A 26,185-nucleotide genomic window follows, 5' to 3' on the forward strand; every position below is an offset into this window, starting at 1 on the left:
ATGTGTAATTAGGCATGTTATTGTGACATGTTGACAACAATGAATAGTCGTGTGCATATGCATGCATTTCTGTAATGAGGATAGTTGCTATAGAATGAGTTTACAAGGTGTCCCAATGATGAATTACTGTATATGTGTGTATAAGTTAGGTTGAAGTGCTTGTAATGCTACGGTTACAATGTAAACATGCAATGTGATTGAGCGTCCAATAAGTGACGTCATGAAAATAGGGAGGACCCAAAAGTATATGTAAACATGAGAATACAGATGTACATGAACGTTTAAAGATGCGTGACACATTACTAGCATTGTGTAATGTAAAGGAAGATGAATATACGGTGTATGTGTGACATGTGTGACATGTGTAACATCATGTAAATAATTGTCGCTCAGTTCATAAAAATGTGTGATATGATGTGAGGTTCTCCTTTAAGAGTTGAGTATAGTATTTTCCCTTGCCACATCATCACATGATGAGTAATGTGACCCGCAAATGCTGAAAACATGTAAAAGTATAATGTTATGCAAATAATTCACGTCAGCTGTGACACAATGCAGGGAATGCCCCCACACTGTAATGCAAATGACGTTTGTATTGTGAGCAATGAAACGTAAACAGTACTATACTGTTATACGTCCCCGCTCCATTGACTCCATTGATGTACAGAAGATTTTTTTTTTCTAAGTGCCGTTCCGGCAGCCTTAGCGATCGTTCTCCCCTCCAAACTGCCAACTTTAGTTGGCGGGAGAAATTGCCCATAACATCTCAATTTCGTAGTGCCGATCAGGCCCGATAAGCTGTTTTTTTTTGTTGAATCCAGCCGATTTAAAAAAGTGGCGATCAGTGGCGAAAACAGGCTTATCGGCAGCCGACTGGCCATAACAAAATAATCGGCTCCGAAACATGGCGATATCAAGCACTTATCGGCGCTTACTGAATCTCAAACCCAATTTTGGCTATAAAATGGCGATAATTCCCTTATCAACGCTTACTGCATGAGGCCCTAAGTCTCCGTGATCAATATGTATTTATAAACAGTTATTTATACTGCAAATTTGCTATTATAGTATACAGTATACTAACATAGCAAAATTGTGATAATTCTCTTGGGAATCATTATCAGATGTTAAAGATTTATTCAAGTTTCATATAATTCTTATTTAATTCCCAGGGAATAATGTATTTGTCTTTTGAGTTGTTTATTACTTACAGTAGACAAATCACTGCAGTAGTAAAAGCAGCACATCCAGTATATTAATTTCTTAATGGTAAGTGAAATCCCTGCAGTCCTATTTATGGTTGAAATCTTTGACCATGTTTCTTTTCTAGTTTCCTCAAGGTATCAATTATAAAGAAATTAAAAAATCACCAGCTGTTTGATTCTTATTTATTTCATTTTTCATTAATTTCTGTAAAGATCTGAATCTTTTTTTCTGGTTCAGATACAATAAAGAGAAGAATATATAAACAATACATTTATAGAAAATGCAAGGGATTTAGAGCCTGGAGACTACTGTATTATAAAACCAAATTAGGATGTACTTTTGATGTGCAAATAGTAATGAGTCCTACTATAACATGCTGCTGGTAGTGTCATTAGTTTTTTTATTAATTTCCGAGATGTATTGTAATACTGGACACAATAAAGTTTGTATGTATCTGTGCAGTTCTCTTTTTAAGAAATGTTCATTGATTTGGGGGGTGCAGTCAAGATATGTGTGGGGATCCCCACTACATGAAACTATACAATATAAAAGATATCAGTTCATCGCACATGAAACGCAATGCTAATGGAGCTTAAGCCTAATCACATACTTTATTCCGTAGATGTTATGAAAGTATATAGAACAATGTTTCAGGGGGCAGGTGCCCCTTCGTGCGGTGGACATATGATTACTATGTTGTGCTATGTACTACAGTATCATCACATCTCCAGAATAAGAGAAGTGATTATACAGGTACTTAAGCTCCAGTGGTTTTGTTGTTCATGAGCGACAGTTCAATATCTTTCACATTAAAGATGTGCGGCTGGCGCTGGAAGTTGGGCTCGGCTGACGCCTGACAGGCCCCAGCTGCTGCTGGCCTCTCTCCCTTGCCAGACATGCTTCTATCCCACACCGGGCCTGCCTCTCTCCTGCACCGAGCCTACCTCTCTCCTCTGCCAGGCCTACCTGTCTGCTCCGCCAGGTGTACCTCTCTCCCCTGTGGGCCTGCATCTCTCTTCTGCCGAGCCTGACTCGCTCCTCCACCAGTCCACGCCTAATGTTTTGCCTCCACAAAAGTCAGGCCCAAATTCTGCATCAGAGAACAGGACTGGCACGGCACCGGAGGCCTGAGTCCCACTCCCTATCCCCAAAGTAAGTGTATAGTGTGTGTGTTTATTGTGTGTGGTGGTGGGGGGCTTGGGGGGGTGGTTATTGTTTGTGTAGTTCTTTTGTGTGTGTATAGGCGGGTTGTGGGGGTATTGTATGTGTATATGTAGGAGTTACTGTGTGGGTATTGTGTGTGTTAGATGTATTGTGTGTGTGTGTATGGGAGGGGGGTTTGTGGGGGTATTGTGTGTGTGTATGTTTTTTTGTGGGGATATTGTGTGTGTGTGTAGGGGAGTTTGTGGGGGTAGTGTTTGTATGTGTGTATGGTGGGTTTGTATGTGTGTATGGTGGGTTTGTATGTGTGTATGGTGGGTTTGTGTGTATGGTGGTTTTGTATGTGTGTATGGTGGGTTTGTGGGGGTGTTGTGTATGACCGTGGGGGGGGGGGTTAATTGAGTAGGGAGCAGTGTGTGGAAAGGTGGTAATGAGGGAGTGGAATTGAGTGAGGGGGCATTGACTGCTAGTGGAGGGGGAGAAGAATGTGAGAGGGGTGTAAGAAAAAGAGAAAGAGGGAGGTAGAGAGGGAGGGGGAAGTGTGTAAGGCAGGTAGAGAGGGAGGGGGAAGAGTGAGAGAGATTTGGGGAGAGAAATACATGGGATAAGGGGAAGTTACAGAGGGTGTGAGAGAGTGAGAGTGTGTGTAAGAGAAAGAGGGCTGGTTTCACAAGGGAACTATTTTCTGGATCTCATAATATTGTTACATACAATACCCGTGTGTATGTGAAAGGGGTTATCCAGTTATCCAGCCCTGGACAATACCCGTGTGTATGTGAAAGGGGTTATCCAGTTATCCAGCCCTGGACAATACCCGTGTGTATGTGAAAGGGGTTATCCAGTTATCCAGCCCTGGACAATACCCGTGTGTATGTGAAAGGGGTTATCCAGTTATCCAGCCCTGGACAATACCCGTGTGTATGTGAAAGGGGTTATCCAGTTATCCAGCCCTGGACAATACCCGTGTGTATGTGAAAGAGGTTATCCAGTTATCCAGCCCTGGACAATACCCGTGTGTATGTGAAAGGGGTTATCCAGTTATCCAGCCCTGGACAATACCCATGTGTATGTGAAAGGGGTTATCCAGTTATCCAGCCCTGGATAATACCCGTGTGTATGTGAAAGGGGTTATCCAGTTATCCAGCCCTGGACAATACCCGTGTGTATGTGAAAGGGGTTATCCAGTTATCCAGCCCTGGACAATACCCGTGTGTATGTGAAAGGGGTTATCCAGTTATCCAGCCCTGGACAATACCCGTGTGTATGTGAAAGGGGTTATCCAGTTATCCAGCCCTGGACAATACCCATGTGTATGTGAAAGGGGTTATCCAGTTATCCAGCCCTGGACAATACCCATGTGTATGTGAAAGGGGTTATCCAGTTATCCAGCCCTGGACAATACCCGTGTATATGTGAAAGGGGTTATCCAGTTATCCAGCCCTGGACAATACCCGTGTGTATGTGAAAGGGGTTATCCAGTTATCCAGCCCTGGACAATACCCGTGTGTATGTGAAAGGGGTTAACCAGTTATCCAGCTCTGCATACCAAATTTTGGAGACTACGTAGATGCAATTTGGCATATTGCATATGAATTGGAAACAAAGGTCAATAACTGATCCTTGAAATAAAAAAATGTTATTAATATATTTTAACTAATAAAAACTAGTCATAACATTGACAACTGACCAACCTTGTTCTATACATTCAGAAGCAGGGACGGCCGCTGCATTAATCCTGATGGTTCCTTTCCCCCCTGCCAAGCACTGTGCCGTGAACGCTTGACTCTTGGTCCGTGGTTCCCCAGCACATGACTGCGGCTGCTGACAGAAGATGCTACTGTACAAATGTAGGAGGAGAATATATAATGTATGAATTAGCACAACATTCCTAATCCAAGTTCCAAAGAGCTAAATGTACAAGGTCATATGAGTATATGAAATCTGTGCAGTCTCTTCTACCTCCCTCCCTTCTTTTTTTATTCTTTCCTACATGCACCAGGGGGGATTGTTAAACCTTTACTGTAAATGTATCTGAAATCATTGATGAAAATTTGGCCTGCGGACCCAAGAAGTGTTTAGCTAAGTAGAAAAATATTAAATGTTTAAGCTCCACTAATAAAATTCCTCCCAGTTTCACCTAATATGCATGCATTAGCAAACTAGCACTAGAAGATGATCCTTTCCAGATGGCTGATAGTATTACTTGGTTCAAATCAGCAGTCATTTTAATATGACTTAGATTACCTTTGTTTCTGATCAATATTTTCAATTACTTTCAGATGAAGGAGGATGTGAAGAGCATCAGTTTAATTTTAATGTTGATGGAATTGATCAATTATTTAAAGACATGTTAGTGACACGACATTGAGGATGGATGAAGAACTCAATATTGTAAATTAGAAGATATTTTTCTAGGCTACAAGAAAAAACCCGGAGCATTTCTAGTCCATAAAGTGGTGAAGCAATTAGTTTTAAAGGAATAAAAATATCCAGAACTAAAGAGTAGTCTAGTAAAAAGAATGAGGAAAATGTATCCCTATTGTTATCAAGGTAAAACTGAGAGCTACAGAAGACTTCGGTTCTTGTAGAGCCTCCAGGGACGCTCTGTGGGCAGTCCATTGGCTGCCCACGAGGGAAATGTGACTCCCCATGGTGTTCTAGCACTGTTACGCCGATGCTCGCCACAAACTGGGACCGGACCGCGGGGCTGAGGTGGAGTTATATAATCACCGACCTTAGTCCATGCAGACTGATCCGGAGTGCGCAGTTCATAGTCGTACATCGCAGGGTCAGGATTGGAGAAGGCAGCATCGTCGTTAATGAAGCAGGAGTTCGGCAACAGGAAGTCAGGAGTTCCCCGCTTCAGCTTAGGAGCGTGAGCGCGGGGGTGGCTTCTGCGCGAGGAGCGGCCTCGGCCCATGACCGATCTCAGCAGGAGGAGACAGCAGGCTGGCCGAAGTTCACCGCAGGGCAGCGTCGGGAAGAACCAACGCTTCAGCGTAGAAGTCCAAGGCAGGCCACTGCAAGAGGATAGCAGCAGGTCGCAGGAAAGGAAGGGTAGCCACTGCTAGGAGGGAATGCAGCAGGTACCAGTGCTGGCAACAACGCTTCAGCACAGACGTTCAGGACAGGCCACTGCAAGGAGATAGCAGCAGGCCGCAGGAAAGGAAGGGTAGCCACTGCTAGGAGGGAATGCAGCAGGTACCAGTGCTGGCAAAAATGCTTCAGCACGGACGTCCAGGAACAGGCCTCTGGATACTCAGGAACTTGAAGGTAAGAACACTTGGAGAGGGCCTGGGCGGTTTGTGGCAGAGACAGTAACGTCCAGGTAGGAAATTATGCTCGGCGCTGGTTCAGTGCCAATGCCTAGAATATAAAGGGCAGAGATCCAATCACAGGAGGAGGGTGTGTAAGTATTCCTCCAATGATGTAGCACAGGGCAGAAGCTGCAATGAGAGGCAGCACATGTGCCTTTGATTGCCAGGGGAACTGCATGATTCTGCAAGGCTATAGTCAAAGCCCTCTGCATTTAAAGGTCCCGATCACGTGACCGCGGAATGTAAACAAAGCAGAGGGATACCGGCACCTCATAAAGGGGCCTGTATCTCGGGAAGTAGGGGGTCCCCGGACCTAAAACCAATGCGGTTCAGCTCCGGAGACCCCCTGCACATGTACACTATGAATAAAAATGTATTTTAAATAATTTTTAATGTGCCGATGTTTGCGCAGAGAGAGCAGCGGATCTCTCTCTGCTGCAAACACATCTCGCCAGGGGACGGCTTCTCGGCTTCAAAGACAACAGCTCGCATACGCTCCCATGAGTTTTTACACGGCATTGCAGTATTGCAGACAGCGGGAATAAAATGCTTAAATCACAGCCGCAAAAATAACGCTATTCACCCCGGGCGAAAACGACACAAAACCGCACATCAACAGGATATTCTGAAATTCGCGGAGCTAGCCGAGTTAGAACAAAGTGTGTTGCCACTGTATATAGTCCCATGCTATTACTGTCCACTATTAAAGATTTATTGAAAATAAATGCTATTCAGCATAGCTCTAAACTGCAGCTCTTCCTCCCTGAGTGAGTTGTGATATGTGCCTTAAGCTGATATAATGGGGATCTCAGATGAGCACAGAGATATCTGTGATAAAAAAAAGGAATCCCCCCAAAACAACAGCAACATATTCACATGAACCAGAGGTAAACACCGATGAGTCCCTGCAGTCCACGCAAACAAAGGGTTAACCAGTGGCATGCAGAGAACAGAGTAGTGCTCATTTGAAACTCAAAGCTTTGTTGTCTGCAGAGTGATTTACACAGGCAGGCACCCCTGCACAAACACAGCACAGCACAGCCCACACGCTGTTGGCACTTACTGAAGCAGGAGACAGTTAGAGAACACACCCAATGCAGCGTTTCGCTGGGAAGTCTTCGTCAGGGGTGTGTCTGCTCATCAACCTTGATTGACTTTATATCCTGAACTTATGATGTCAATCAATCAGGGAATGTAAGGCACACATGAAAGAAAAACTTTATATTAAATATAATGGTTTGGCTATTACTAAACTTAGCACATGAAGAACCCTTGGGTGCATGCCATTGGGGCATTGATTCTGGATAATATGGGAAACCAGTGTAGGGATTTGCGCAGTGGAGCAGTAGAAGTGAGTGGTGAGTGTAACAGGGACTTATCCCTGTTGAATAAACTGCATCTCAATCCAGCAGGGAGCTGGTAAAGTGAAGCAAGACAATTAACCAGACTCCATCTGCCTAATGAGAGCTCTGTGAAAGAGTATCATGTGAGTACAGGTGTAAGGAATCGGGGGCCACGTCCCTTGCGGCGTGACCCCTCCTTACCCACTACCAGTACTGCAGCAGCTACTGCCCCTGCCCCCCGTCGCTACCCATGCCGCCACCCAGTGCATACCTTGACCTCTGCCGTCGCCATCTTGGATTCTGGCACTGGTGTTACAGACTCTCAGCTGTGCTCCACTACTTCCTGGTCTCTCAGCCACTCACGAGCAGCTCCTCGACACGCCTCCGCCATGCCCCTCGTCAGGATTGGTCACTGTCGCTTTAAATATCCTGTTTTGACTTCACTTCCTTGCCGAGCATAGATCCTTATGGGATGTTACCTGTGTTTCTGCCACAAGCCCTGTTCTTTCATTACGTATCTCTGTTTTTGTTACCAGTTCATTGGACTCGTCCAGTTTCCTCCAGGCTTGCTGCTGCTATGCTGAGTTCCTGAGTTCCTGGTTCTTACAGACCTGCTTCGTTTGCTCTGTAACACGGGGTTACTAGTGCTGCCTGGTGGTGTGCCCATTGCGGTCAGTCTTTCCTCTCCTAGACCGGAGCCATGGGTCGTGGACGCCACTCGCGTAAACCTCGTTCCCGACCTGCAGCGATTGCGCTGACGCAAAAGGACCAGCTTGATTTCCTGTTGCCGACTCCTTGCTTGAACTACGACTACCCGGATATCTCCTACCCCGACTCTGGCTTGTCCAACAACTATGCTGTTATCTCCAGTCCTGAACCCGGCCTGTTTGACTATGAACTGCGCACTCCGGACCAGTCTGCGCGGTCTAAGGTCGGAGATTGCATAACCCAGCCTCAGCCCCGTGGTCCAGTCCCGGTTTTTGGCGAGCACAATCGTGACAACTGGAAAGAGATTTTTCCTCAGTACACAAGGGTACTGGCAAGAGGAAAGAGGTCTTGAGTGCACCAAAGGACTGGGCATTGAAAACAAGACAGAAGGGGACCATACCTCTTTTCCTGGACACAGGACCCAGGAATCTGCTAGAGGCTGGACCCTCCAAGACACCTGGACACCACTGACCTGAAGGGTCACTGCTTTAAGGTACTGCTGAGACTTTGGAGGTGGTATACTGGTATGGGGCTTTCCCCCCCAGACTTACAGCTAGGGACTGGGGAGAGAGTTAGCCCTTACACAGGGATAGGTGTTTGTTGTTTTATGTATATATATTTTGCAATGTTATTAAAAGGAACAGGCAATAAAGCCTTATATTAATTTCACCCTATAAACGGTCTCCATTTTGCATACCTCTGCACACACATCTCTTAGGCTGCGTCCACGCTAGCGCTGAGCTCGCTGAGCAGGCATCGCTTGCCGCTTTTACTTACATATATATATGTAAGTCCCCGCTCATGTGTTGTGAACACGCTCTTGCACAGGCACACACGCTCACCCATGTTTGGTGCGTGGGTAAACAAAAATGTTTTACTTCCAGCGGGCCCAACTTGCCCGCAACGCCCCCCCGCGCGCGCCAGAAATAGCCAGGACACCCAGAGCTCATGCTTGGAGAGCTGATGATGTCACCGCTCTCAAGCATTAGCGCGGTCAGTGCCAGCTGGGCCGCAGCCTTACAACAGTGAGGTATAAGATACCGGCACTATTAATGTATTGGAGATGACATAGGCAGACAGGGGAAATGCCAACTAGTAGAATGTTGCTGTAGTCATGGTGGGACAGAATGAGGGGAGTGAATTTGAATTGTAGTTACATGATGAGTGAAAAAAGGGCATATCCTTCCTGAATTTTGGAGGTGTAGATGGTAGGAGTTTGTGAGGGAATGAATGAAGGAGAGATCAGAGTCAAACATGGCCCCATGAAGGAAGACTTGAAGTGTTGATGAGATTGTGGTATTATTTACAGTGAGGAAGAGTTTGGGTGGCAGGGGGAAAGAGTGGCAGGGGGAAAGAGGGGTGGCAGGTGGAAAGAGGGTTGGCAGGTGGAAAGAGTATTACACCTGTTTTGTACATGTTAAGATTCAGGTAAAGGTGATTTATCCAGGAGGAGAGTGTAAAGAGACAGTAGGTGACATAGGACCAGAGAGAGAAGGGGGAGGTCAGGGAAGGAGAGGTAAATGTGGGTATCAGCACAGAGATTATACTGAAAGCCAAAAGATTCTATTAGTTCACTAAAAAAAGATGTGTTGAGTGAGAAGATCAGATGCCAAGGATAGACCCTTGTTGGACCGCAACAGAAATAAGGAGTGACGAAGAGGAGACCTCAGAGAGAAAAACACTGAAGAAGTGGTTGGATAGGTTGAAAGTAATCCAGAAGAAAACTGTCTTGGAAGCCAATGAAGTGGAGAGTATTCAGTAGGCTGATCGACAGTAACAGGGGCAGCAATGAGATACCATAGAATAATTAAGAAGAAGGGATCCTTAAACTCAGCTGTGAGTACTGATTGAGCCACCTGTGCTAAAGCAGGAATATCCTGAAAACCTGCCCTGCTGGGGGGGCTTGAGGACTTGAGTTTAGCACCCCTTCCTTAGATGTTGTCTGGTATGGTTAAGCCTGTGGGGGCTATGCACTATGCTTTGCTTTTTTACGCTTGATTCGAACATTTTTGCTCGGCCGTAAAAAAGTGAAGTCAAAGGCGCGATTCACTAACAAGTTCAGCGCGTTTTGGTCCGGCTGAGCAAAAATTTGCCAGATCGCTTTTTTCCCCCTGCTATCTCGCTTAAAGTTCTAAAGCACGATAGCTGATAGAAAAAAAGCAGCCTGTAAGAACTGCATGGAGACGCTGCAAGATATTGCAAGGTCCCTGTCCTCCGTTGGCAGACAAATACATAGCAAAATACATTCTAATGTCCCTTAGCCCTTTAATGACCTTAGTGGTTAATAACTGCGAAAGTAATTAAGGGGTTAATCCACCCTCTGCCATTACCCACCCAGGTGGCCTAACCACCCTTCCCAGGCAAATACCACCACCATTAACTCATTCGTACATCATTCCCATATATATATATATATATATACATACATACATACATACATTCATACATATATATATATATATACACATACAGTCATGTGAAAAAGAAAGTACAACCTCTTTGAATTCCATGGTTTTACATACAGTGCAAAACAGAAATTGTGAGGCGCTACTAATGAAGGTGAAAATAAATAAATACATCAATTAATAAAGATATGTGATATATTTAAGTGTGCTCAAATATGATAATAATGGCAAACTTTGCTGCTCAACCCTCTTTGGAGAAGTTCCAGTTTTCTCCTTTCTTGAATGTTGAAGAGAAGCTTGTGGGGAGCGCAGGTGTCACCATATATATGCAAAGGAAAAATAAATATAGTGTGGTATGTCTAAACAGGTACAGCAATCAACACAGGGATCATGAATGGGAACTCATATTCTGCCAGTTGTAATACAGCATTTGAAACAGCAATAGATGCAGTGGATGGATTCAGCACTGTGCAGGGGGGTCTGGCTTGTGGACACTCCCTGATGTCAGCAGGACAACCCTCAATAGAATGAAAAAGACGACTAGTGCAACATTGTATGTTCACGAATGATATATTGAAAATAGGCAATTACTATTGCACTTACATGAGCAACATGTGCTTAGACACATAAAAATCGATGCGCAGCATTGGTGTGTGTCATCCCCCTCACTCCCGAAGTTGCGTCGCGTCACTTCCGGTCCGGCCCGTCGCGTCACTTCCGGTTTCGTCGGCGATCGCAGAATGGGTCAAAACGGGTTCTGGGGTATGCTGGGCACACGTCTGGACTGCTGCAAGGTTCACTCAACGCGTTTTGCTGGCGTGGCACATCAATTTTTGACAAAGGCCCTAGGGCTGAAACGCGTCAGATGATCCACCAGCTACACCTGTCTGTTTGAATAAAATTCTTTGAAGTCACCACACCACTGCTTCGTTTTCTCGGTTGTGCTCCACGATTTTTCCTGCTGCTGCTGGAAGAGCTCACATACTGCCGTATGTTGGATTGCACACCGGTAGCTGCTGCACACGGAGGGGAGTCCCGCGGGTCACGTGACCGCCTCGCATTATACGGCTTACACGCCAGAGGTAGCAGTTTATCACAGAGACCAGAGACCAACAGCCCTGCAGAGCAACGGAGCCTACCGGTCCTCCTCTACAGACTCCTGAGAAGAACACCGCCGGTCGCGCGACCGCCCCACGTGACGTCAGTCATGAAAGGGTTGGCGGTGCAACTACACGGCTACTGAGGACCTCATCAAACCATCATTACTCCCCAAACCGTGAGTGCTTGCAACATTTGGTGCCCTAAGCAGGGCCAGTTGCTTTTCCTTTTGTCTAAGACTATATACATATTCATTACCTGCAGCGGCTACTACAAAGAGTACTGATGCACCTGATAGGATAAATCTCATTATCCAGTTCTACCAAATATACAATTTAAACCAAGCAAGGCAAACGAAATAAATTACCATTAATTAATCAAATCCCAAAACAATTAAAATACCATCCAAATCAATTACACAATTAACTCTTTTAATCGTTAAACAAACCCATTATCCAACAAAGTTAACATCTGACAAAATAGTTGTACCAAAAAAAAAACATTATAAAAAAGCAAGCCTCACCCTGACCTAAAGTACAGCATTACATCTATCTAATTAAAAATTACATTACACACATTTGAGAATAGCAGCATATCAAAATACATTTCAATAGTGCAAAACAAGCATTTCCAAACAAATCATTTCTTACCCTGTATGTATATATCGATAGAGAAATACATACATACATACATACATACATACATACATACATACATACATACATACATACATACAGTGGCAAGAAATGATAATGCCAAAAAATAGTATCACATATAATAAATTACCAAAAACAGTTCAAGTTTAAAAAAAATACATTTCTTTTGTTAACTTGCCATTAGCTGCACCACTCTCCGACTCCCGTCGAACACCAAGCTCTCGAACCAATCCACGCACAGCAACAGGAACCCATAAAATAAAAAACCATAAATAAACCAAGACTTTTTTTATAATCCAAAGCGTCAACGGGATCTTGATCTGTGTTCTTCCGTCTTCTTTCTTGTTCTTCTGTGGTCTTCTGGGGTCTTCTGGGGGTCTTCTTACAGTCTGCTGCCACACCCCGGTCCTCTTCTTTCTTCCGGAGGTCCGTCCTCCTCGGCGTCTACCTTCAAAATGAGACGACATAGGCTTTTATAGGCCTATGACTTCACATTGTCGTCATATGGTTCCCACGTGATTTTGGGGGGAAAATTAATATTGATGACGTCATTTAAAGGCAATGATGCCAGCCAATCAGAATGGCTGTGCTTCAATTGCCTTTAAGATGACGTCATGAAAAGAAAGATGGCCAGCCTCACATGGTACGGTAGCCAATCAGAGTGTGGGAACTACATCCCTAATCTGATTGGCTCTAGTAGACCATGTGACAGAGGCTTTGGGGAGAACGGATGTGACGTCATTTAAAGCCTGTCATAAGGATGCCGTCCGCAACTTTCTGGGCACTCCCCTGACTTCTCCGGTTTGAGGTAAGCGCTCTCACTGCTTCTCTCCAGCCGGTCTATCACGCTTGTGTTCTCCACTTGTTAGGCTGTGTTCCGGTACACAGCAAACTAGCATCACACACTGCGCGTCTCCTGAGTCTCTAGGAGTCCCTGCCGACAGCTCATCCAAGCTCCTCCCAACCTAACGCGTTTAGTGATGTGAGGACGTCACTTTCTCAAAGGAATGTGGAGCTGCTTCCGATCTCACAATTTATACCCCCAAGGAGATAATTAACCTCTTGTGGTATAATTGTATGTTGACTAATCTACACACCAACCCTGCTTGTCACGTTCCAACATGTATCTGAGGATAAATTTTTACCCTGGGATTCAGAGGCATAATGGTTATGTGGCAAACAGGTAGATAATACTAAGGCAATGTTTAATAGTACAACATACAGATATAATGAGGCAATAAGTTCAAATGAAATAAAATATTTCAAGAATGAAGCTAGGTCAAACTCTATGTTCAAACCATTAGGTGTTAGGGTTTTTAGGGTGCAAATCCAAAAACTCTCTTTTTTAGAGATACTATTTAGCCTGTCACCTCCCCTCCAATTGGGCTTGGGGCAGTCTATCCCTTTACAGATCAATCCTTCGGGATTTTGTTTATGGACTGATTAAATTAACAACAATCAATTAATCCAATGTAAAATACATACCACAATTCACAATTAAAACACCAAAACCAAACCATTAGGAAATAAATGAAAGTTCAAAGTAACCACCATCAGACAAAATCTAACTACCAAAATTAAGCCACTATATAAAAAAGCAACACCCCCCCTGAAATAAACTATTTAAAACACCACTAAAAAATACATCTAACTAAATAAAAATAAAAATTACACTGCACAGACATTTCTAAACAAACAAGCAAAATAAATTCAAAATACATAATAACAAGAATTTGCAGAAACAAACATTGATTTCCCCCTGTATGTATATCCATAGAGCATACATAAATACAGGGGCAATGAATGTGCATAAAAAATAATTCAATCACAAAAAAAATCAAAAACATGTAAAAGAAAAATAACATACATTTCATTTTTTTACTTACCTTTAGATGACTTCACCCTCCGAATCCCGGGGACACTGCATGCTCATAAACAAATCCACGAACAGGAACCAGGTAAAAAAAAATTCCAAGTCTTTATCTTCTTTCTTTTTCTTCTTCTGTAAATTTATTATCCAATTTGTCAGTTTCTGGTGTCTTCTGGGATCTTCATCTGTATCTTCTTCTTCATCTGTATCTTCATCCGGAACACCCTTGTCCTCTTCTTGCTGGAGGAGGTCCGTCCTCCTCGGCTTCTTTGTGTAAAATGAGGCGACATAGGCTTTTATAGGCCTATGACGTCACATTTCCATCAAATGGTTCCCATGGCTCTGATTGGGCAGTGAAAACATGTGTTTTTTTTTAGGTGACATCATGTAAAGGAAATTAAGCCAGCCAATCAGAATGGCTGTGCTTCCTTTCCCTTTAACATGACGTCATCAAAAGCAAGATTGCCACCGTCACATGGTACTTGGGCCAATCAGATCATGGAAACTAAACCCCAATCAGATTGGCTGTAGATAATTGACCATTATGGACAATAGTTAGTTTGCCCATTACTGTACTGTATGCATTTGGTGGTGGTGGGGGAGGGGGGAGGTGAATTGATTGAAGTTTATGATGTTTATTTTTTTACATACAGGATTGGTACCGCAGGGCAGCGGGGACCCATGGAGACCACCTGAGGACCCCCGGATGCCAGTGGGAACCACCCGAGGACACCTGGACACCCACGGGTACCACCTACGGACCCACGTGGGACACCTGCAGGGAAGAACTGGGTGCCCCACAGCTGTGGGGGCCCCGCAGACCTGCATGGACAAGCCGAGGGCCCCAGGCCCCCATGGGAACCACCTGAGAGTTCACAGACCCCCGTGGGAACAACCTGAGGGCCCCCAGACACCTGTTGGGATGACCCGAGGACCCCCAGACACCCACTGAACCACCCGTGGACCCCACTGGGCCCACGGTGACCACGGGGAGCACCTGGAGGCCCACAGAGCCTACCGGGAACCACATGGTAGCCCCCAGACATCTGTGGGTACCCCCCAGGGTGCACTGTGGGGCCTGGGGACACCCGTTGGGCCCATCAGGGACACCCATTGGCCTGGGGTATTAATTCTGTATGTAAAATAATAAATCATGTTTTTATGGGGGACACAGGGGTGGGTTATGTATTGATTATTAAATATTGTAATGTTTATTGTAGGGTCTAGGAGATGGGTAGTGGGGCTGTTCTGTGTATTGTTTTTATTGTGGGTAGCGGGGGTGGGTGAAGGGTTTATTGTCCCCAAGGATTGGTGGTTAGGCCTCCTGGGTGGTTGGTGGAGGAGGGTGGGTTAACCCCTTAATTACTATAGCGGTTACTAACAACTAAGGTGATTAAGGGGTTAGGGGACATTAGATTGTCTCTTTTTATTCTTCTGTATTGTTTGCAGAACCAGAGGGCATGGACGGGATGAGGATGAGGACGACCTTCATCGTGTCAGCCTGGCAAGGGTGAGTTCAAGATTTATTTACTTTATTTACAGTATGCTGCTTAATGGAATTAAAATAGGCAAATGCACTAGTTATACTGCACCGACACACTTTATTCGAGCAAATACCCAGTATGTACCTGGCAGATACCTGGAATGCGCCGCTCCTCACCTCTGACAAGCCCCATTGTGTTTGCCTTCCCAGCCTGGGTTCATGCCTGGCTGACGGGCGGCTGATCTGTTAAATGATAATGATTAGGATTTAATAGGCTGCAATGCTTCGCGTGTCTACCAGATGGCATAAATTCATGAATTGTAATGCAGTATATATATATATACTGTGCAGTATTGCAGCCAGCGGGAATAAAATGCTTCAATCCCTGCTTGGAAAATAACCCAATGCACTCGGGCAGAAAACAGTCACAAACCTCAATACACCCGGGTATACCCGAATTCGTGGGACTAGCCGAGCTCGAATAAAGTGTGTCGCCAGTGTACATAGCTGGATAATAGAAATTTTTGGCCATTACTGTACTGTATTTGTTAGGGGGTGGGAGGGATGCGAGGAGGGGGGTGTATTCATTTAAAAGTATTGCTTATTTTTGGGGGGCACACCATTGGTACCGCAGGCCAGCGGGGATCACATGGGGACAACCCCAGGGATCCGCTGGGGACACCAGCCAGCCAGTATGGGTGGTGTGCCTGAGAAAAAAGTAAACAAATAATTTTTTCTAAGTCCAGCTTCTTTTGCGCCTACCTTTAGCTGTTACGTTTTTCTGGCGGGTTTTTAAATCCCGATTGACTTAGCGCTGTTTAGTGAATCCCGCTCACTGGCAAAAAAAAGCTTTTTTTTTTTGCCTGAGCGGCTGGATTTTTTTTACAGGCCTGAAAAAATGTCTTTTAAGGCCGATAAAGCGTTGTTCTCACTGCTTAGTGAATCGCGCAGCAGCCTGTATTGGCCTTAATAGCCACTTTGCGCTCTTAAAATGTCTTATCATTGCTTAGTGCATCGCCCCCAATTCTTTAGACTAAATTACAGGTGCCGACAAGCTACCGTTGGGATGGTGATTAATGGCCTTTGGGTATTTGAATGTGCTGCGCGGAGCTCCTATGTAATGATTCCTCTGCACTTTAGAGGAGGAGGGCATAGTGTCCATAATTTCACAGATATCTAGTGCCCCTCCAGCTTTTATTTTTAAATATTATTATTATTATTATTATTATTTTTATTATTATTAGGTAGTTGTTGTCCTGTCCCAGTTTATAAAATATTGTAAAATTATGTATTAAGAGAATTTAATTGACTCCGTTTAGTAACTAATATATTTGCAATGATATATGGGTGGTGATACCAACATAAAAGCTATACAGTACATGTTTGTTGACTTGCATGGGAATTCAGGTCACCATGGTTCATTCTCTATTGGTGACCAGCGAAAGAACAAGTTATCTGTGTGATCTTAAAAGTTCATATAGAGTAATATCTTCTTTTTACATTTTTATACTGCTATATGAAAATGTATAGCAATTGCACAAACAGCATTCGTTTTCCGCAAACTTAAATAGGAGGACTCTATGCTTTGAATGATTCAAAACAAGGTCCTAGCGGACACGTTAAGTCATAGGAATAATATACTGAAACATGCAGCACTTAAATAAATACATTTCTATCAATATCTACACTCATTTTGAATGAAAACAGTGAATTCATAAAGTTGAGGGAAATGGGCTGGAAAGAAAACATCAATTACAACCCTGGGTAAGATAAGAGAGGATATGAAAATGAAGTAATATCTCAAGCAAGTTCTCGAAACACAGATTTAAACAGGTTTGCAAAGTGGAACAAATGATCTGACATCTTCTTGAAAAATGTGAAAATGCAATGTGTTGTTCTGTTCTCTCGGGAAATGATACAATTTGCTTTGCTCAGAACTCAGAAAACAAAGCTCAATATACTAAATAGGATACAATATAGAAAGGAAAAAGATGCATTTTGAGTTTTGTTAAATAAGGATTCTAAACATTCGTATAACATAATATAATGATGCTTCCTATTAAAAGTACTGTAAACTTTCAAATATATTATTATTATTATTATTCCCTCACAGGAGCATGTGCCTGTTTAAAGATACAAACAAGTTCAATAAAAGTTTCTCAACATAAATAATTTGAAGAGCACCTGCACTTTAGATGAATATTTATTGAATCCTTCCTCTTCAACTAATATATAGGCAATAGTAGACCCAGATTATTATACCAAAACAGATGTTAAGCAAAATAATTTTGATAATACAGTATCACACTAAATACCCTTAAAAAAAGCACATCCAAAGGGATAGAATTGCGAGCGTTTTGCACTTTTTGTTTCTTGGATATATACAATACAGTACTCTGGTTGAGATTAAAGAAAGCAAATAAAGTGTGCTATTTAACCATGGCACCGTGAAAAAGAGCACACGGCATTCAGCAGCTGTGTTTGCCGAAACACAGCTTAGCAGGGGATTCCCAGGTTGTCTGCGATCAGGGGGCGGGGCTAGACGCAGCGCATCAAATGACGTCACTACCGGAACCACCAATCAGAACAGTTCTACGGGTTAAGTCGCTGGCAAAAAAACGTCCTCAGGAGATACTGCATAGGTCAACCAAAATGGATCTCCTCCACAATGGCTAATCTGTCTCTGAAAAAACTGCTTTCTGTCCAGATACTGTATTGTACTTAATTTTCTGACATGGATCAGTCCCAATTCTGCACACGCAACAAGCGGCTAACTGCTGCTGTCCCTGAGAATAGAATAAAGCGGGCCAGCCCATTTGGTGGCACAGCCAGTGACCGGGGGGCGCGGCCTCCACGATCCAGGCGGGCCACAGGAGTGGCCAGGGGGAGGGGCCAGGTGGGGGGGTGTACCTGCGGCCAGGAGCGAGCTTCGGTCACTTGCTCCTGGCTCGCAACATAATCGGACGTCCCTCTCCTCTCCTGCTTGTAAGGTAAGGCAAGGCCAGGCCCCCAAAGCGGGGGTCAATTCCCACTCCCCCCCCTCCCGCATAGCCGCGTTTGGAATCAGCGGTGAGGGGGGAGGCAGGGAGGAGAGGGACTCCGTAGCGCACGGAGCGATCCATGCGGGGGAGGTGCATGGCGCCTGTGGCGCAGGGCGAGGGGGGATCCCAGCTTCCCCGCGCGGCTCCACCTTAGGTGGAAGTAGTAGGCCGCAACGGGGCTAGGGAGGGATCTCAGATCGGGCGCAGCGTCGGGGGGGTGGGCGGCCGTCTGCCGGTCCTTCCAGGGGGGGGGTTTGCGGATGCATGCAGCGCCTCGGCGGGGGGTGGAAGACGGCCCCCCTCCTTTTTCGTTGCATGGGTCGGGCGACGCCACGGGCCGCCTCGGTCCCTGAGACTCCCCCCCGGTAGCATGCAATGGCTCCACGAGGGCCGCAATGTGGAAAATGGTGGCGAGGGGGGAGGGGGCGAGGCATCCTCTCCCTCGGGGCTCATGCGGTGCTCCCGCGAGAGTTCAGGCAGCTGTCCCCATGGGCAGCAATCACCATTTAGGTGTAGTCGGCCAGTAGCATGCGCTGGCCCCACGAGGGCCGCGCTGCGTAAAAGGCGGCGAGGGAACTGGGGTGCTCACGTGGTTCCCGCGAGAGTTTGGGCAGCTGTCCCCCGGGGCTGCAATCAACCTTTAGTAGCGCGGTCCCCCCCCCCCCGGGGGGAAACATGGTGGTCCAATGGGCCCAGCGAGGGGCACAAGAAATGTACAGTGCGACGCTGGGGGAAAGGCTGATACCTTGGGGGGAGGGAGAGGCGAGCACGTGGCAGCTCCCCCCCTCTCATTTAATGACCAGCAATAAAGATTGTTTGGGGTCAGAAGCTTTGTTTCGGGTTCGGCCCCTCCTCCCTCCCCCCTCCTCCCTTCTCCGTCAATGATTTGTGCAGTGTTGGGTTGCCAATAAAGATTGTTTGTGTTTGGGGACAGAAGTATGCATGCCTTTGGTCGTGAGGGGGGGCGTACAGGCCCCCTCCTGCCTCCTTTCAGCGCTTGTGCGTGGGGGGTTTGAGGGGTTGCCAATAAAATTATTGGTGGATGGGATTCAGAGGCATTATGCATTGTTATTACCTCAGGTATATGGTATGCAAGTGGTTAGTTCAACATGTGTTATGAGTAAATATGTGTCATATATGGGTCAGCAAAAATCACGGGCCAGAGAAGGTGGCAAGCATGGGGAGTCAGAAGGTGCTAATTCAGTTGGTTATTAAAAGCCACCAGGCGTTATCTATAGTATGTCACTGTTATACGTCCAGAGAGATATTAGACACACTATTATATATGGTACAAGCAATGTAAAACAGTCCACAATCATGTCATCATGGGGTCAATATTAAACAGTTCCCCATGCGGTATTTCATGGTCCATTAATGCTACAAATCATGTACGGGGACAAGGGGCGTAGCCGTTTATAAGCATTATAACTGGTTTAGACTGCAGAGGCAGGTGATGCATAGTAACGTGGCAGGCGCTGATAAGGTGCGTAGATGCGATTACTTATTCGCCATGCCCGAACAGTCATGCGCGGTTAAGGGTTCATAGTTAGATATGCGTTAAGGATGGGTAAGAGGTGCCCACAGACCACGCAATTCCCCCTTCCAAAAAAAAAACAAAAAAACAGCAAAGCGTGGGGTTGCGGTAATGGAAGTGGGTGGGGGCGTAGGCGAGGCACGCCAAGGACGCATCATGGCAGATGTGGCAGGTGGCGTGGCACATGTTAAGACATGGTGGGATACCGGGGGTTGAAGGTCACAGTCGGGCGTCACCACTAACAGTCACTGGTGCGGATGGGCATGCAAAGGAAGGCATGCAAAAAAAAAAAAAAAAAGCAGGACATTCATTAATTTGCATTTTATCTTATTGCAGTTGTGGAAGCGGTCGGGCAACAAGTCAGAGGCCTCCGGGTAAATCGGACAGATTGGGGGTGAGAGGTAGCATTAGGGCCAGAAGCAGAGTTAGCATTTAACAAGGTAGTGCATGAGGGCCAGGTGATACACTACGCTAATAACACACATACGAAAGTAGAAAGGATAGAGCTACAGACCAGTACCATGCAGCTTCTCGCGGAGGCACATAAACACGAGAAGGGATGGTTTCAACTGCAGCTGGAAGCACTGTACGGGAAGCAGGGGCTAGCGGGCGTGAGAGCACGCAAGGTGGCCCCGAGGCCACGTGCGCCGAGGCATGGCCGTTCTCAAGTGACGAAGGAGGTCCTACCGGTGGAGCACGACACACAGCAACGTTACAGAAGGGTACGTCAGCGTCCATAACGGAAGCCAGCCTGGCGGGGGGGGGGAGCCTGCGGAAAAAGGGGTAAGCAGCCCGTTAGCAGGGACTGCTTGGGTGTGGGCGGCCACACTTATAAAAAAAAAAAAAAAAAAAAATGGTCCGGCTGCAGTCTGAACAGCAGGCGAGCCGGGGTGGTGGACGGCACCAACCAACGGTTGCAGGCTCCAGTTAGTTACCCGCCAGAGCTGGGGTTGTCTCAAGGAATTAGGGGAGGGAGGCTAGGTTACTAATAATAATTGACAAACCTTCGGGGGGGGCAATCTCTTCTTCTTTTACAGGAAAAGCAAGAGCTGTCGGGACACGATCGACCTCGCCTCACGGCGCTGGTACGTTGTCCTCGACCCGTAAGCATGCCAGCCGGCCCGTCAGATCATCAAAGGAAGGGAAGAAGAGAGCGCGTCCGGGGGCGGGTCCCGACAGGCGGTTCACATCGCCGCCGGGGTCAAGGGCGTCGCAGGGTAAGCCCAAAAAGGCAGATGAAAACAGGGAAGTCGGTACCTCGCCAGGCATCACCAGTTCTCCAGCGCCGCCATTGTCGGATGCGGGGGGGTCGAACGATGCCGAGGCGAGATTGGTAAACGCAGTAGTAAAGGGTGTCCAGGTGGCGTTATTGGCAGCAGGCTTAGGCAAGTCAAGCAAAGCACAAGGGAGCATCAGTGGGGCCGGGGCAGCGTCAGTAGCAGCAACTCAGGGCCCGGTGCTGGTGGCTGGAGGGAGCAAAGGCCCCAAGGGTGGCGTAGATAGCACCACACCGCCAGTCAGCCAGGAAGCGGCGGTAACCACAGCAGGGCCCGCGCAGGAGCAAGGGAAGGGCCAGGTGGTGGCGGTTGGAGTAGTAGGAGCAGGTTCCACCACAAACACATCGTCGGGCAATGGGGGGAGTGGGGCCAAAACCACTCAGGCTGGGACCGGGGAAAAAGCTAAACGGTTGCCGGACTCGGCGTATGGAGACTCGTACACCGCAGTTTCGCGATCACTGGGGTCACATTTATCATCAGAGGTAAAAGCAGCAATTTGGGCAGGAGATTACGTTGATATATTGTCGCTACTTCCGGGGTATAACGAGGCAGTAGCTAAATCAGACAAGAAAGGGGAGACGAAGAAAGAGGACGTCGAAAAACGGTTGTTCCCGCGCACTTTCACCAATTGGTCACAGGCTTTCGGGATATTGGCGGGCGTAGCGGGCGAGAAGGAGCCACAGTTATGCTCCGCATTATTTAAGTACCAGGACACAATCAGGAGAGCGTTTCAAAAGCATGGGGGTATGCGCTGGTGGGGTTACGACGAGGATTTTAGATGGAGTATGGAGGCCAATAAGGGAGTGGTAACCTGGAATTGCAAAGACGTCGATCTATATTTGGAGCACATGGCAGGGGGAGAGGGGTCATCCTTTCGCGGGACTTACAGCCCCAAGGGCTCCTGGCGCGGGGGGTTTCAGGCTCGCGCAGCTGGGAAGGGTCGGGCTTCCAATAAGCAGGTGTGTTGGGGCTTTAACGACGCAAAGTGCAGATTCGACAATTGTCGATTCCAACATATCTGTGCTGGGTGTGGGGGCCAGCATCCCAAGGTCAAATGCTTCAAAAGAGACAATAAGGGGTTTAGGGGAGCAGGACAGCAGGGTGGCCAGGATAGCGCGTTCACCAATTTCGGCCGAGGCAATGGCGCCGTGGCTGGAAAGATATCCCAATAAGGAGGCAGCCGGGTTATTGCGGGAGGGGTTCAGAGTAGGTTTCCGGATCCCTTTCGATAAGCAGGCGGGTTTAGGGGATAATGGGGCCGGCGAGAAGAACTTAAAATCAGTCAGGCTGAATGAGGCGGTAGCAGGGGAAAAAATCAGAAAGGAGATTGAGTTGGGCAGGATGGCAGGCCCTTTCGGGTCGCCTCCCCTTAGCAACCTGAGGGTGTCACCATTGGGGTTAGTTCCCAAGAAGGAGGAAGGGGAGTTCAGACTGATTCAACATCTATCCTACCCGAAAGGGTCGTCGGTCAACGACGCGATAGATAGGGAATTATGCTCTGTGAGCTACGCCTCTTTCGACCTGGCGGCGGCGCTGGTGGGGCAGATGGGACAGGGAGCATTGATGGGGAAGGCAGACATTAAGTCGGCATTCAGGCTCTTGCCGGTACACCCAGACTGTTTCCATCTATTGGGATGCAGGTTGGAAGGGAACTACTTCATCGAACTCTGCCTACCAATGGGATGTGCGCTGTCCTGTTTCTACTTTGAAACGTTCAGCACATTTCTGGAATGGGTGGTCCGGGAAAGATTGCAGGCAGTAGGGGTCTTACATTACCTTGATGATTTTTTGTTTGTGGGGCCCAAAGGGTCCGGTTTGTGCGCCAGATGGCTGGGGCAGTTTTCAGCCATGGCCCGCGAATTCGGGGTTCCACGGGCGGCCGAGAAGACCGTAGCGCCCACCACCACCCTGAGTTTCCTGGGCATAGAAATAGACTCCATCAAAAGGGAATACAGGTTGCCTCCTGAGAAGCTATTAGCGCTAGAAAGGATAATTAGAGAATTCATCCAACTGAAAAAGACCTCGCTGCGGCACTTCCAGTCCCTGATGGGCCACTTGGTGTTCGCAGCGCGGATCATGCCAGTAGGGAGGGTGTTTTCCAGGCGGTTGTCGGCAGCCACAGCAGGGGTAAAACACCACACCCACTTCATTCAAGTCACTGCGGAGATCCGGAGGGATTTAGCGGTGTGGCTCGAATTCTTGGGTAAATACAATGGGAGAACGTTATGGAGGGTGCGGTCGGTTCGGAACTCCGAGCTGCAGCTCTTCACCGACGGTTCTGGGTCCGTGGGGTTTGGCGCATATTTCAGGGGGGCTTGGTGCGCAGAGGCATGGCCGGCAGAATGGGGGGGGGACCCACCTTGTCAAAAACTTGACTTTCCTTAAGCTGTTCCCACTACTGGTTGCCGTGCACTTATGGGGATCCCAGTTCGCAAACAGAGCGGTCACGTTCTGGTCAGACAATATGGGCATAGTGGAGGCAGTGAACAACTTCGGATCACGGTCCTCACCAGTGCTGGCGCTACTGCGCCAATTCGTGCTGCGGTGTCTGCAGCTGAACATCGCATTCAGGGCCAGGCACGTACCAGGGGTGGAGAACAGCATAGCTGACGCTTTATCACATTTGCAGATGGAGCGTTTTCGGAGCTTGGCACCAGGGGCGGCGATGCACGGCGAGAGGTGCCCAGCGGCCTTGTGGGAGCTGGGGACAGTGGCGTGATGGAATTAGTAAGGGCATCACTCGCCCCGGGTACGTGGAGGGCATACACAGCGGCATGGCGGGATTTCACAACACACGTGGGGGCAGCGGGTGAAAATTTCTCAGAGGTGGACGCGCTGCTCAGCTACATGATGGGGTTAAAAGACAACGGTCTGGCGGGCGGGACCATCAGCAAAAGGTTGGCAGGGATATCCTTCTTCTCTAAGCTGAACGGCAGGGGCGACGCGACCAAGAATTTCACAGTGACACGGGCGCTGGCGGGCATGGTCAGGGGAGCAACCCCCAGGGATAGCAGAAGACCAGTGACCCCAGCGATCTTAGGGGGCTTGCTGCGCATCACGGAGGTAGTATGTTCATCCAGCTTCGAAGCCACGCTCTTCAGGGCTACATTCACGGTGGCATTCTTCTCGGCATTGCGCGTGGGGGAGCTGGTTTGCACGTCCAAACAAGGAGGGGGGGGGGTTGCAGCTGGCAGACGTAAGGCTGGCAGGAGGGGCGCTGAGCCTGCTAATCTGCAAGTCGAAGACAGATCAGGCAGGAAGGGGAGCGTGGATCACGCTGAAGGGCTTACCAGGGAACTCGACCTGCCCGGTAAAAGCGGTAGGGGAGTATCTGACCCGCAGGCCAAAGAAAGGGGGGCCCCTGCTGGTGCATGAGGACGGAGGGGCAGTATCGCGATTCCAGTTTCTGCGCGTCTTCCGCATGTGCCTCAGGGAGCTGGGGATGGAGGAGGGTCAATACAGAACACACTCGTTCCGCATTGGGGCAGCAACCGAGGCGGCGCGCCTGAGGCTCTCAATACCCAGAATTCAGAAGATCGGGTGGTGGAAATCCGACAGCTACCGGGTGTACATTAGACCGGAGCTGGCAGGGCGCCAGGACACGGTAGCATAGAACTTCGCCAACTGTGTTTTCCCTCTCCTCTCTGTGCTTCCTCAGGTGCGGCGGAAACCTGGATTGTGAGAGATTCGCTGGTGCACTGGGCCGGAAAGAGGGCATTTTCACGACCGTATGGGGGAAATCTGGGGTTGGGCACAGAGCAGGCGGAGGTAAAATGGTGGGGGTTGAGAGGGATGCAATGGGGTCAGCTGTTCCCGCTGCTTATTTCATGGGCCAGGGACAGGAGGGCACCTGACATCATCGTCATCCACGCAGGGGGCAACGACTTGGCAGCAGTGCGGTCCATGGTCTTAGCCCAACAGATAAACAGGACATAGCACGGATCATGGCTTTTTGGCCAGGGGTTCAGGTAGTATGGTCGGACATCATTTGCAGGCGTGTTTGGAGAGGGGCGCGGAACCCAGGGCGGGTAAACAAGACACGAAAAAGGTTGAACAAAAAGTTGGGGAAATTTGTGAAGCAATGCGGGGGGTGGGTAATAAATCACCCACAGTTTAGCTTCAAAGTAGAGGGCTGGTTCAGGGAGGATGGGGTACATCTGTCTGACATAGGGGCAGACATGATGAACAACAACCTGCAGGAGGGTTTGGAAGAGGTTATCGGGAGTATGGCGGCACGGGCCTAATTTAAGGGGTTTAAATAGGCCCATCAGTGACGGCAGTTGGGGGAGGGGGTAGGTGCTCGTCCTGCCGGAAGGGGCTCGGGGCTGGTAAAGCGGGTTGAAGCGAGGGGGCAGGTCACCGGGTCATACATCCGGGTGCCCCTCCGTTGCGTTACCAGCACCGAGCATTTCCGGTGCGGACGGGATAGTAACTATCTCCATGTTGTTGTAAATAAACAAAGCCACGGCCTTTATACCTCCAAAAGGTTGTACTTCTCGTCTTTCGGTCAGTACCGGGAAAAGTAGGGAAAGGAGTAGGGGAGGATACTCGCGCCTCCCTGGTCATAAAGCGGGCCAGCCCATTTGGGCAGCACAGCCAGTGACCGGGGGGCACGGCCTCCACGATCCAGGCGGGCCACAGGAGTGGCCAGGGGGAGGGGCCAGGAGGGGGGTGTACCTGCTTCGGTCACTTGCTCCTGGCTCGCAACATAATCCCACCCATCCCTTTTCTTAGTCAAGGATCATCACAATCACGGGGGCCGGTATAACTTCTCTTCATTCCACAGAAGTCAAGATAGTCCGGATCGGAAACAGAGTCGGGAAGATCCAGATGGAAGGGGCAAAATGGGGCCAATTTGCTTTGTCGCCGCGGCAGTTGGGGGAGGGGGGAGGTGCTCGTCCTGCCGGAAGGGGCTCGGAGCTGGTAAAGCGGGTTGAAGCGAGGGGGCAGGTCACCGGGTCATACATCCGGGTGCCCCTCCGTTGCGTTACCAGCACCGAGCATTTCCGGTGCGGACCGGGATAGTAACTATCTCCATGTTGTTGTAAATAAACAAAGCCGCGGCCTTTATACCTCCAAAACGTTG

This window comes from Ascaphus truei, chromosome 5 (assembly GCF_040206685.1).
Source record: "Ascaphus truei isolate aAscTru1 chromosome 5, aAscTru1.hap1, whole genome shotgun sequence".
In the NCBI taxonomy this organism is placed as follows: Eukaryota; Metazoa; Chordata; class Amphibia; order Anura; family Ascaphidae; genus Ascaphus; species Ascaphus truei.